We start from the raw sequence: 12,593 nt of genomic DNA on the forward strand, positions 1-12,593 counted from the left end.
CCAGCATGAATACTACACCATACAGTTGTTTTTAGTGGATGCAATGATGTTTCTGGAATTAGGAATTGAGGATTCTGTATTCCCCAAAACCGACTGGCCACCGAGAAGAAAATTAACTTCATCGCTCATTATCAATTTAGACGAAAAATCTTCAATTTCACCAGACAGCCTTAGGATTACATTACTGTACTCAACTCGTTGATCACGATCTCTCGGTAGCAATTTTTGGACTAATTGAATTTTGTACGGGAACATTTTCAAATCAGTTTTCAAAATTCGCCTTAAACTGCGTACATAAATGTGTAACTGGGAACCAGAGCCATATTTTCAGCGTTACGGGGCGTCCGTTGTCTTTCAGAAGGAGGCCCTCCTTTACTGTCATACTCTACTATCGAAAATTCGCATGTAAACGACAAATTGTGGTTTTGTGAGGCACTGAGTGATTAGAATTTTTTGGCGCACTTTCCGCTGAGTTGCAATAATGCAACGATTATTTTCAATAAATACTGTCACTATTCCTGCTCGTTCTTGCAGTGTATATTTATCCATAATAAAATTTGGACGTCTACACAACACAATGGTTAAAGCGAAACTTAGCTAAACGTCACATAACCAATATGGCACGCAATCAAAATGGTACCGGGCCTTTTGGCCCACCTGTTCTTTCATATTCCTATTGAATTTGGTAACTCTACCGAAAACCATTGGCTAATACTGGAAAGTCACAGCAAATAACTTTCATATACTCCTCTGTTATCTACGCCATCCATCATGTGTAATAATGCCACATTCTTTGTTTAAGGATATACAAATTAACATTTTTGACATGTAAGTTCGGTAAATATAAGCAATTAATCCACATCCACCTCATCAAATACCGAAAGAGTACTGCACGTGCGCCTGTCTTTTACCGCAAATAACTTACGACACATAAACTTATCTCTTGCGTTTAAATATAACCCATGGACGAACATTCTTTCAACGACAAACAGAATCTTCATTTAGCCTTTTATTGGATTGTTCTGATAGTGTCGCCTATTAGTACAGGCGTTTACAAAAAAATAGCTTTACTCGAATCGGCATTATAATAAGCATAAAATAAGCCATGTTTAAAGCTATTTATATTGTATATATGACAAAATTGTATTTTTTGTTATACTTGAACTAATGCCTGTTGTTTATAGAAGATAATTCTAGATCAGTCTGAAGTCACCTTATGTAGTAGACCTGTTTAGTCTGATCATTTATAATAATCATCTGAGTTAATGAACCTAAAATGGTCATATAACAAACCAATATAATAGAGTAATCATTCCATCTGCTTTAAATTGAATCTCAAGTCAAATTTACACCTACACATGCTTACAAAATAATATACAATAGGTCGTTCCATAAGTTGTGTGTTTGATAAAAAATAAGAGACGCTTTATTCTTCTATTGATTATCGAGACGAACAATGAAGAAATAATGGCAACTGGATGAAAAATAATGTTATTCATAAATTATCTACCAGAAACTAAGAATGTCTGAAAATGTTAAGGAAGATAAAAACGATTTTCAACAAAACAACGCAGTTATAGGGCTTTAGAGTCCGTTCCGTAGCTCGTTTGTATATCGTTTCATTTGTTATTCCTTAGGTTTTAGTCGAAAAATTCTTTTAGTCAAGTTCTTTTGCTTTTTCATTCCATATTACAACAACGCTGACACAATTATATTCCACATCGTTTTTACAACATTGAAAGTAATGTATTTTATTCCATCACATTCGATAGATCTAGAATACAGCGACTATTTTCCAACATTTTCAAAGCAACATTTCCATATAACTTAACCTAAATCTCAAAATTGATAACTACTTGGAATATATTTTTTAAATACATTTTTATACATTTCATATTAAACTTCTTAAATTAAATTAAAAAATCTTCTTAATTAAAAATACCACTTATACGTATATATATATATATATATATATATATATATATATATATATATATATATATATATATATATATATATATATATATATATACCCCAATATTTATGAAAAATGAAATTTAATTAAGGCATTAATTATCATAAAAAATATCAGTATGCACTATTATTCTAATTGAACAAAAAAAAATTAACATTAACCCCATAAAAAGTAACTAATTAAATAGGCCGTAATTATAGCAAAAAAATATCATTACGAATTATTATTGCTAACAATTCAACACTCCTGGTATCTTAACACGGATATTACAACAATAACAGATAGTTATGTAATGCTTCATATGCCAACACCAACAATTATATATTTTTTGCATCCGTAAAATAATTTTTAACTATAATATATTTTATTGTGATAGAATCTACCGCACCTAACGTACTTACCTTTCTAGTCAATGAGAGTAATATATTCTCATGTCATCGTTAATAACATAATATTTTAACACATCTTTAAATATATATAAATGACACTAAACTGTATAAGTGTTACTTATGCTTCCTTTATTTATTCTAAATCCTGCACCTAAACTTGAATATTTTAACTGTAATATCAACATAACCTCACTCTTCTTTTTAATTATTCATATATAAGTATAAATCCATGACGTCTTGTCATATTCTCAATATAGATCAGGTTTCTTTATACATATCATCATTTGATTCAAATCGAAAGGTCATGTGAATAATGCAGCTACAAAAACAGGTATTTTAAAAAATAATCCCGGACACATCATAGCGGAATATTCTCGCACATCACTGATAACTTGACAAATATATCTATCAATGACTAATATCTAGATTTGGGCCAAATTCAAATAGGTTTTATAGCATCAACAACGTCATTTCCTGTATGGAAACTAAATTAATTCATAATTAAAATAATTATCTGGCTGATTACAAATATAACAATACTAATTTTGTGATAATGTGATAATTAATGTGAATTTATTGTTTTTTTTTTGATAATTTTGTAAAGTAACCTTTTTGTAAGTACAATTCATAGAAAAGTTTTTAAAAATTAAATAAAAATAGAAATCAAAAATATTTTATTTGCGTCATTAACAATGGGAAAAGAATGTATGAAATATTTTTTATTATTATATTAACAATACTTACATATAGCACTAACAATTCTTAATAAAAATTACTATGTTTTATGTGTTAATATAACTTAATTCCTGTTTATTTGGAAAATTTCTATAAGATTTGGAGAATTATATTGCGACTGATGTTGAATTGTCAGATGGTTAGCCTGGTTAAAGTAGAAGCAATAACTTTTGCTTCTTCGAAACTTATGGTCTAACATTTTCCTTCTCCAAAATTGATCAAATATATAAACAGTATACCCTGATGATTTATAAACTACGATATTTTACTCGTTCAATGGGGTCTTTCTACGTCTATGTTTGAAAGGTAACAGTCCATAGAAGATCCTAGATGTTCCTAGATATAAAGACAGACGAATAATAGTGACTGTTCATTTACTGATTATATTTATGAAGATAATTTTCATCACATTATATTTACCATTTGTTTCGTTCAATGCAAAATTGGTGCAGTCTTGGTGTAATGCAGGCTTCAATAAATCTAGTGTGAATATTGATATTAACATAACCAAATTGTATTATAATATATTATTGAGTATAGCATAACTCTTCTTCTTTTTTATCGCCTCAGCAATTATATTATTTGGTGACCACTACTGTAGTTGTAGAAGGTTACGATCACAATATGAATATAAAATAAAATTAACAATATGTAATAGTATAAAAGTAACGGGATAAAATGGAACAGAACTATATATATTTATAATCATGTTCCTTTTTGTCCTGTTATCGTTATTTATTAGTGAAATATGTGATCAAATATCATATTGTAGATTAAGAATTTCAGGTAGATTAGGATACTTAGGTAGGTTTTCCGAGGTAAACAAATGTGATAGACACTGAGGGAAGTTATGTTAGATTCTCAATATGGCATACTGATTATAGAGAACTACAGAGAAGGCATTGAGAAGTGGGATTTCCCCTCAGTAAAGGGGAATGAATGAATTTAGAATATCACGACATAAGAGCGAATTGCTTCATTGATCATGAGTTGTTTTTATCCTCCATCTGGTCCCAGCCCCGTTGTGTCATATCGTTGAATAAAATTTGAATTCAATATTAGAAAGTACATCTTTATATTGTATTGTCAGATGAGTTGGCGTCTATTTATGTCCAATCATATGGAATTCAACTATAGGGTACCGCTAGCAAATCTAATATATCCATCATTCAACGGTTCCAAAATAAGGTGTCGCGTGCCATTGTTGACGCTCCGTACTATATTTCAAATAAAGTGATACAACGCGATATTCCTCTAGAACCTATAACGAGTGTAATCCAACGTGTTTGTGTGAAGTACTTCGAAAGAGTGTCAGTGCATCCCAATGTACTCGCTAATCAGCTAAATATGCGACGTGATAGTGAAGTGCGTTGACTAAAACGTTTAACACCACCTGATCTGATTACTGGACATATGTAGAGTTTAGAATAAGCATTAGAATAAGACTAATTAATTAAGATAATATTTTATACAGAAGATTGCTTAATGAAGTGATTTTCTACATGCCATGTATATATAATATAAACAGAAGAAATACTTATTGTCAATAGAGCAGATTGTGGACTCACGAAGAGTAATAAAAAAAATTATGTCCAATAATCAGATCGGATGGTATTAAACATTTTAGTCCACGTACTTCACTGTCGCTTCGTACATTTAGCTGATTACACTTGACTGATGATTGCCTTCACACAAATACGTTAAATTACATTCGTTATTGGTTCTAGAGGAACATCGCGATGTGTCACTTCATTTAAAACATATTACGGAGCATCAACAATGACACGCAATACTTTATTTTGGAACCGTTGTTTGATGGATATATTAATATTAAACTTGCTAGCGGCTCCCCATAGTTGGATTCCATATGACCAAATAGGTTTGAGTATAGACTCATACAGCAATACCTTATTATCTTATGATAAATTGGATTTGCGCCCGATAAGCCAACACATTTGGTAGAGTTTAAGAACTTCCAAGTTAGGCGTCGATCCAGTTATATATTATCAAAATGTAGATCAGTTTCATTTACAGAGATATGTAACAGAGTCATGAACACATCATAGCAAACTAGAATTTTCTCGAGATCTGTAACAGTATTGTTTTCCCATATCATTTATGGATGTTTTCGTGAAACGACGACGAATCTATCAATGACTAATATCGAAAAAAATCATCAATTCGTTATACTCATTGAGGTTTCGCCGCGATCTTTATGGCTATTTTCGTATTGTTTACGTTCGGATGATATCCCGAAGCGTAAACAGGAAAATTCTCGGCGGCTTATTATATTATAATAGATATTGCCAACGCTGAATCGTAACCTCGCTATATTTCATCTGATTCAAAAATTGCGGTTATCTAATTTTTTTTTGTTGATCGAGATAGAACGAATACTTTTCAAAAACAGACACGTTATATCGTTTATCATATAGTAATCCAACCAATATGAGTTATCCAACACTAGGTTTGAAGGGAAAAAATACAGCTGAAGCAAAAACTTGGCTTGATGCCGAGTTTCCGGACACTGCCCCAGGAAAATCAACCATGAAGGATTAGCGTATATTATAGCGTTATTGGACCGTTTGTATTGGACGAAATCGCCAAAGAAACGGCCGCATTTAAAGTCACAAGTCAGTGAGAACGTTGGCAAAAATCCATGAATTGCTTGCTCATCCACCGTATTCTCCAGATCTGGCCCCAACGACTATTTCCTGTTTTCAGATCTCAAAAGAATGCTCTCTGGGAAGATATTTTCCTCGAATGAAGAGGTGATCGCCGAAACTGAGGCCTATTTGGACGCAAATGACAAATCGTACTACAAAAATGGTATCGAAAAGTTAGAGGGTCGCTATAATCAATGTATCACCCTTGAAGGGAATTATGTTGAATAAAAAAAACTAATTTTTGGCAAAAAATCTGTTTTTGACAATAACGACAAGGTTTTTTAAAACGAAGGTATAATGGAAACACCTTCAAAATGGCAGCAAGTTATCGAACAAACCGGCACATATTTCTCCTAAATCAAGTTAATTTTAAATATGTTAAATAAAGCCTTCATTTTCATACAAAAATAATGGGTTTCTGTTTACTACGTCTATTGTTATATACACTATTTATCACATTATATAACATTATATGTACAGAAACTAATATATCTAATGATTTTAATAATGAATGGAAACAGTGCGCAATAAATTAGCTGTTCTTAAACTTGTTTATTTTACAATATAGTGGGTATGACATTTTTATAATGTTTATAGTGTGCTTATAATAGTAAACTATCTAAAATACGTTTTTTGGACAATTTTTTTCGGCATAATAATAGATTGTCAAATTTTTTGCATATAGTTGAATGGACGTTATTTCTATTAAAAGATTAGTGCCTAACCTATTAGTGAAATTAAACCAAAATGATGACGTTTGGTGAAAAAGTAATTCCTATTTCTCTAAGGTTTTTTCTTAAACGATTTTAATCATATAAATTTCAAACACTATTCAATGATGCCGGCTTGATTGGCGCAGTGGTAAGGCTGCAGGACGGTCCTCCTAATGTTGCGATAACCGCGGGTTTGAATCCTACTGAGACTTTATCGTAAATGTTTATTTCTGGTGGTTTATAATTTTGAATAATTTCACTCACGCCAGTAACCAGACTAGATAAGACCGAATGTCTTCTGGGATGATCTCCAAATTTGGCCCTTCGCCAGTTGGTAGGCTTAATGCTGAGGAACGTGGTTCTCCAGTCCAGATCCACCTCAGTTAATAAAAACGAGACTCTATAACAAAAAAGACTATTCCATTATGTGCGTGGCATTTTGACCGATAAAACTTTGTCACTGTTCTAGTGAAACCATAATTATAATATTGTAAGACTTTTTGTAAAATATTTCTGGATGAAGAACTAAATCAAGTGATTTTCAGAGCACCCGTTTGTTGCCAGTTTTGCACCATTCAAAGGATTTCGCAGAGACTGGAACAAATAACAGTTAGGGGCAAGTTTCAGGCTATACGAAATCTTTGTCAATTTTTGTAGATGTGCGATTAAGGGAAACATTTTTCTTATTAAAAAAAAGTTGTACGCTTCGTTCCAATTAGTTGCTAACCAGAAGCCTAGTATTATTCATTTTTCATTGTCTGTAATCATTCGTTTCAAAAATAACACCTTTCGAAATAACTGGCACTATAATTTCTTCAGACTATAGATAATTATTTCTGGAAAGAGTATTTATCTTTTGATGCAGAAGGAAATGAGGAGTCAACTCGCGGTATTGGAATCATAGCATCGTTTTGATAACTTATAATCACATACTAGACACACAGGAACAGCCATATCATTATCCGTTATAAATGTAAATCAAAATTTTAACAATTTTCAGTAGCATCGTCACCTGTGCAATATTGTAATATTATTTTAAAAAACTTTTAAGGCGCAAAAAATGTTGCGGCTGTTTGAACAACAGTCTGAACTTACTTTAAGCAATTTTGAAACCAACAATGGAAACGCACAAAATATTAATATTATAATGAAAATATATTAAAATAAACCACTTCGGAGTATTGCCAAGGCTTCATAGTACATTAGAAAGGAGAACCTTCACAAAATCTAGAGGTAACTACGGTCAGCGAAGAAATTAAACGGCCTGCAAACCAGGAAATGACATTGCCTGGCATGAAAACGCAGTGTGTTACAATTATCTAACTACAATGGACTTACTAGATATAAGTAGTCATGAGGAAAGCATAAGAGTTCTTCGAAACTGTTCAGTCCAACTATGGACAGAACAACGTAATTGAGATAAAATCACGAGAGAGTAGAAACTACTTCTAATATGTTTGCGTTTAAATTTTTAAAAATATATAGATATAGGGGATGAACGCAATAACATGAATATCTCACGTACATACAATATTTATCTATTAATAAGTCGTTTGCTTTTCTTTGCTGCTTCTTCACAGAATAGTATCTGAATACACCAACGGAATTCTGTACCAAACAAAACATCCGCTAATTGTTTCAATGATGTTGGAGATGGAGATCTTCACTCAAACGTCTCAAACCAAGACTGAATTTTTGACTGTGCATATGGGCGAAGAACTTCATCATTGAAGATGTCGAGATATTAATTCGCAATTATTCGGCCACTGATGTGAATGAGAGGACAAGCTGGATATCACAATATTATCTACCAAATCATAACGGAGGAACCTCCTTTTACTTAATTGTAGGAAGCAAGGAGTCCAGATCTTAGGATTCTTCATTCATAAACACGAGGTTTGTAACCCGGTTGACTGATGGTTCTGTCAACAATTTTGCCTCGGTAGTTTTATGTTGTGTGGCTGTAATCTTTTTTAACCCTTAACAATCCTTTGGGTTTTGGCCACTATTCTTCTTCACCGATGACGTTTTACCATGTTTTGTGTATGCTATTTTTACCGCAGGAATATTTGGGAGATCGCACGTTTCACCGATTGCACTTAAATATAATAATTTGTACGAGGTGTCTTTGAATACGTTTTATTTAAGTTTAAGGACACAATATTGCAATATATATATATATAATATATATCACACAATAAGCCATTACGCAGAAAACTGAAGAAGATAATTTTGTTTAGGTAGCCAGAAGTCTATATTGCGTTTCCATAATACTTTATGAAGAAACAGAGTGCTATAGGCTCGTAATAGCTTCACAACAACGACAACATTTGTTAACAGAAATGATTTTGATTCCAGATGTACCGCAAAGTCATTGCCGATTTAAAAAAAAAAACATATACAAACCAAAATTGCTTATAATTAGAAAAATTAGTATTGGCCATTTGATTCTATACATCTTGCCTATCTTTCAGGTAATTCATGGATGTCATCCCAAAAGAACTGTTTGTCCTTCAAAATCATTCATCAAGCCATTTTCTAATTTTTTCGAAATTGGCGAAGGTCTGCTCTGCAAGCATGTGTCCTATTGATGCGAAAAGCTGATTGTCGGACGGAATAAGGTCTGGAAAGTACGGTGTGTGCGATAATATGTCTCATCAAAGTCCTTTCAACGCTTCCTTGGCCGGTTTTGCTTTATGAGATGGCGCGTTATCGGGTTATCGTAAAGTCATTTTAACATGTTTTCGAGCCCATTGTGGACGTTTTTCGATCAATGCATAGTTCAAATTGATCATTTTTTGTAGGTAGCAATTACTATTAACTGTATAACTAGGTTTCTGTAGTTTAACTAAATAGTTTGTAACACACCACGCCACTCTGACCCCACCAAATATAGATCATTGTCTTGCGACCAAAACGATTTGGCCTTAGAGTCGACCGACCGGCTTCGCCAGATGATAACCATTATTATTTGCGCTTAGTGTTTTCAAAATAAGTTCACTTTTCATTACCCGTCACTATTCGATGCAGAAATGACTTCGGATCATCCTTTTGAAGCAGAATTTCATAGAAGATTTTTCTATTTTCCATTTTCTTGCCATTCAATTGCTGGGATTCAATGCAATGCTGCACCCATCTCCCCATCCTTTTGGATTTTCCCCATTCGTTTAGCTGATCGTTTCTTGGGTCACATTAAACTCTTCCGCTAATTGTTTTTGAGTTTAGGTTGAGTCTTCATCCAATAACTCTTGTAGTTTCACACTTTCAAACTTCTTGGGTCCATCAGCACTTTCTTTTGCTTGCACATCAAAACCACCGTTTTTAAATGTTTGAAATCACGCCTTACATGTTTTTACGAATAGATTATTCCCGCCTTAAGCTTCTACCGGCAAGCGATGACTTCCAGCGGTTTTTTTCTTTTTAATAAATTAGAAAAGTAATGCGTGCCGCAAATGCACGTTTTCAGCCACGAAACTTCAAATTTTCAAAGAGGTATCAATCTATGACAGTGTTACTTTCTCAAAATATAACATATATAGTTTTGAAGACTGATGTCAGTAGAATAAAATGATATATGTGTCAAGTTACAACATGGCCTAATTAATCTGTTAGAAAAACTGGTAATAACTTTCCAGTGCATCTGGTATTAAGCTCACGTCTGACTATTTTTTGATCACTGTAACATATACAATTTATGTCGATTCAAAATTATATCAGTAAAGAAACTAACAATAAACCATAGAGGCTTCAAACAGATCATAGACGAAGACTTGAAAGTTTCTTATTGTCCGAAAGATTAAAGGATTGGCATTTCATCGACAATTTAGACATTTTTCACACCAACATTGGCACAGTTACAAGTTTCTGAACTCGCCATTTCGCTACGTCAAGGATTACGGCGGCGCTTCCATGTATTTTCACATGATTTCCGAGAACACTTGTAGAGATAGCGTTGTAATTCAATTTAATGCAAACCGAGAGACACGTTTTGGAAGTGATAAACATTGGGTACGATGATTACGAGCGGGATTACGTTCTTCATGGGATTACGTTTGTCATGTAAATGCAGTTTTATTCTAGAATAATTGATTCAGTTGTATATAACTGTAAAAAAAATTAAACTGAAAGTAATAAACTATATCTAAATAGGCTATACGACGAACAATCTAATATGTATATAAACATGAACTATACCAAATTGGATAATTATTTTTTTATTGTGTTTATTATTGTCAGGGCAAGGTTTATATAAAAGAAAATAAAAAGCCTCTGTTTATATTTAAACCTTATAATATGAACACACATACACACATATGAGTCACATCGACGTCACAAGACGATTGATAAGATATTGACGGATTGGTGTTTTTTTTAAATTGGTTTAAATCAATACAGTAACAAATATATGGAACTAAATTAATACATTCAGTAAAGACCAAGACAGAGAAGGAACAAATGTACCAGTATTTTTATTAATTACATCTTATATTAGATGTTCTATTGTTCTGTTGTATTTGCATTAATACACAAGTAAGGCGATTAAATTAACTTTCCAAAATTAAAATTAAATTAAACTACTTAAGCTAAAGTTAAAAGTAACACTTATACACTATACACTTGTGTTCGGGTGGTCCATCTCTACGTATAAAACATGTTGGGTGACAAAGAAGTAGCGACTTGTTGGTACTATTGCAAAAAGCTCTTAATTTTAAACGCTTCACTCATTACATCTTATAAATAAAACATAAGTACACAATATTTTCTGAAAACACAGAGCTACATAAAATCTCCTGAAGAAACGTCCACAGGGATGTAACAGGTCAATTGAAAAGCCCGGCCTACCATAATAAACCATATTTTTTGGCAATTTTCTCCAGATGTCACAAAGACCACGTAACATGTCAATTAAAAAGTTCCCGGCCTGACACATAGATGGCGCTTCTAGAATTAAATCCATATGTTTTTTGGTTAGCCCTAACCCTCAAAAGATACGGGTATAAATTTGACAGGTGTCGGATCATTATTTTGTAAATTATAGCATTTTATGACAAATGACCGTAAATTGAAATAGCAGACACTCTAAACATATCAACTGAACGTGTACATCATATTATTCACGAATATTTGGGTATGAGAAAGCTCTGTGCAAAAGCACTTGCACAGAGCACTGTGTGTGCACACACAAAAAAAGAAAGCACTTTTAACCAAAAACAATGGAGAGTTGATAATTCGGAGCAGATTTTGAAGATGATCAAGCGTAATAAACCGGAGTTTTTGCGTCTATATGTGACAATGGATGAAACATGGCTTCATCATTTCACTTCGAAGTACAATCGACATTCATCCGAGTGAACTGCACACGATGAACCCGCTCCAAAACGTGGGAAAACGCAACAATTAGCTGACCAAGTTATGGCGTCTGTATTTTGGGATGCGCATGGAATAATTTTCATTGACTATCTTGAAAAAGGAAGGACCATCAACATCGACTATTACATAACGTTATTGGACCGTACGAAATCGCCGAAAATGGCCTCCTTTGAAGAAAAAGAAAGTGCTGCTTCACCAAGACAATGCACCGTATCACAAGTCTGTGAAAATGATGGCAAAAAAACATGAATTCTGCTTCAAATTGCTTCCTCATCCACCGTATTCTCCAGATCTGGCCCCCAGCGACTATTTCCTGTTCTCAGATCTCAAAAGGATGCTCGTTGGGAAGAAATTTTTGTCGAATGAAGAGGTGATCGCCGAAACTGAAGCCTATTGAGAAGAAGGACAAATCGTACCACAAAAATGGTATCGAAAAGTTGGAGGGTCACTATAATGAGTGTATCACCATTGAAGGGAATTATGTTGAATAAAAAAAACCAATTTTTCCAAAAGTATTTTACTATGATAGCCCTGGAACTTTTCCATTGATCTGTTAGATAGGGAAGTTTCAAAAGTAACTGTGGAGAAACATATGTTAATGTTTAATTTTCAAACCTCCTAATTTAATCCAATTACCTTGTAGATATATTTGAATTATCCATGTAGATATTAATAAGACTTTAATTAATAAGACTACTATTAAAATTGCAATTTGGAATTGTTCTTGGTTAAGCAGTGATTCTAC

The 12,593-nt window shown here is 33.0% G+C and overlaps 1 protein-coding gene across 4 annotated transcripts in view; it reads left to right on the top strand.

The window, feature by feature from the left end:
* The window catches only part of raw (NDT-like domain-containing protein raw), a 212,528-nt gene that overhangs the window by 91,507 nt on the left and 108,428 nt on the right, over positions 1-12,593 (top strand). The gene's annotated exons all lie outside the window — the stretch shown is intronic.

The sequence above is a fragment of the Rhynchophorus ferrugineus genome, unplaced genomic scaffold (genome assembly GCF_030347505.1).
Source record: "Rhynchophorus ferrugineus isolate W39M unplaced genomic scaffold, kcgeb_rfMv2 rfM4, whole genome shotgun sequence".
NCBI lineage: Eukaryota > Metazoa > Arthropoda > Insecta > Coleoptera > Curculionidae > Rhynchophorus > Rhynchophorus ferrugineus.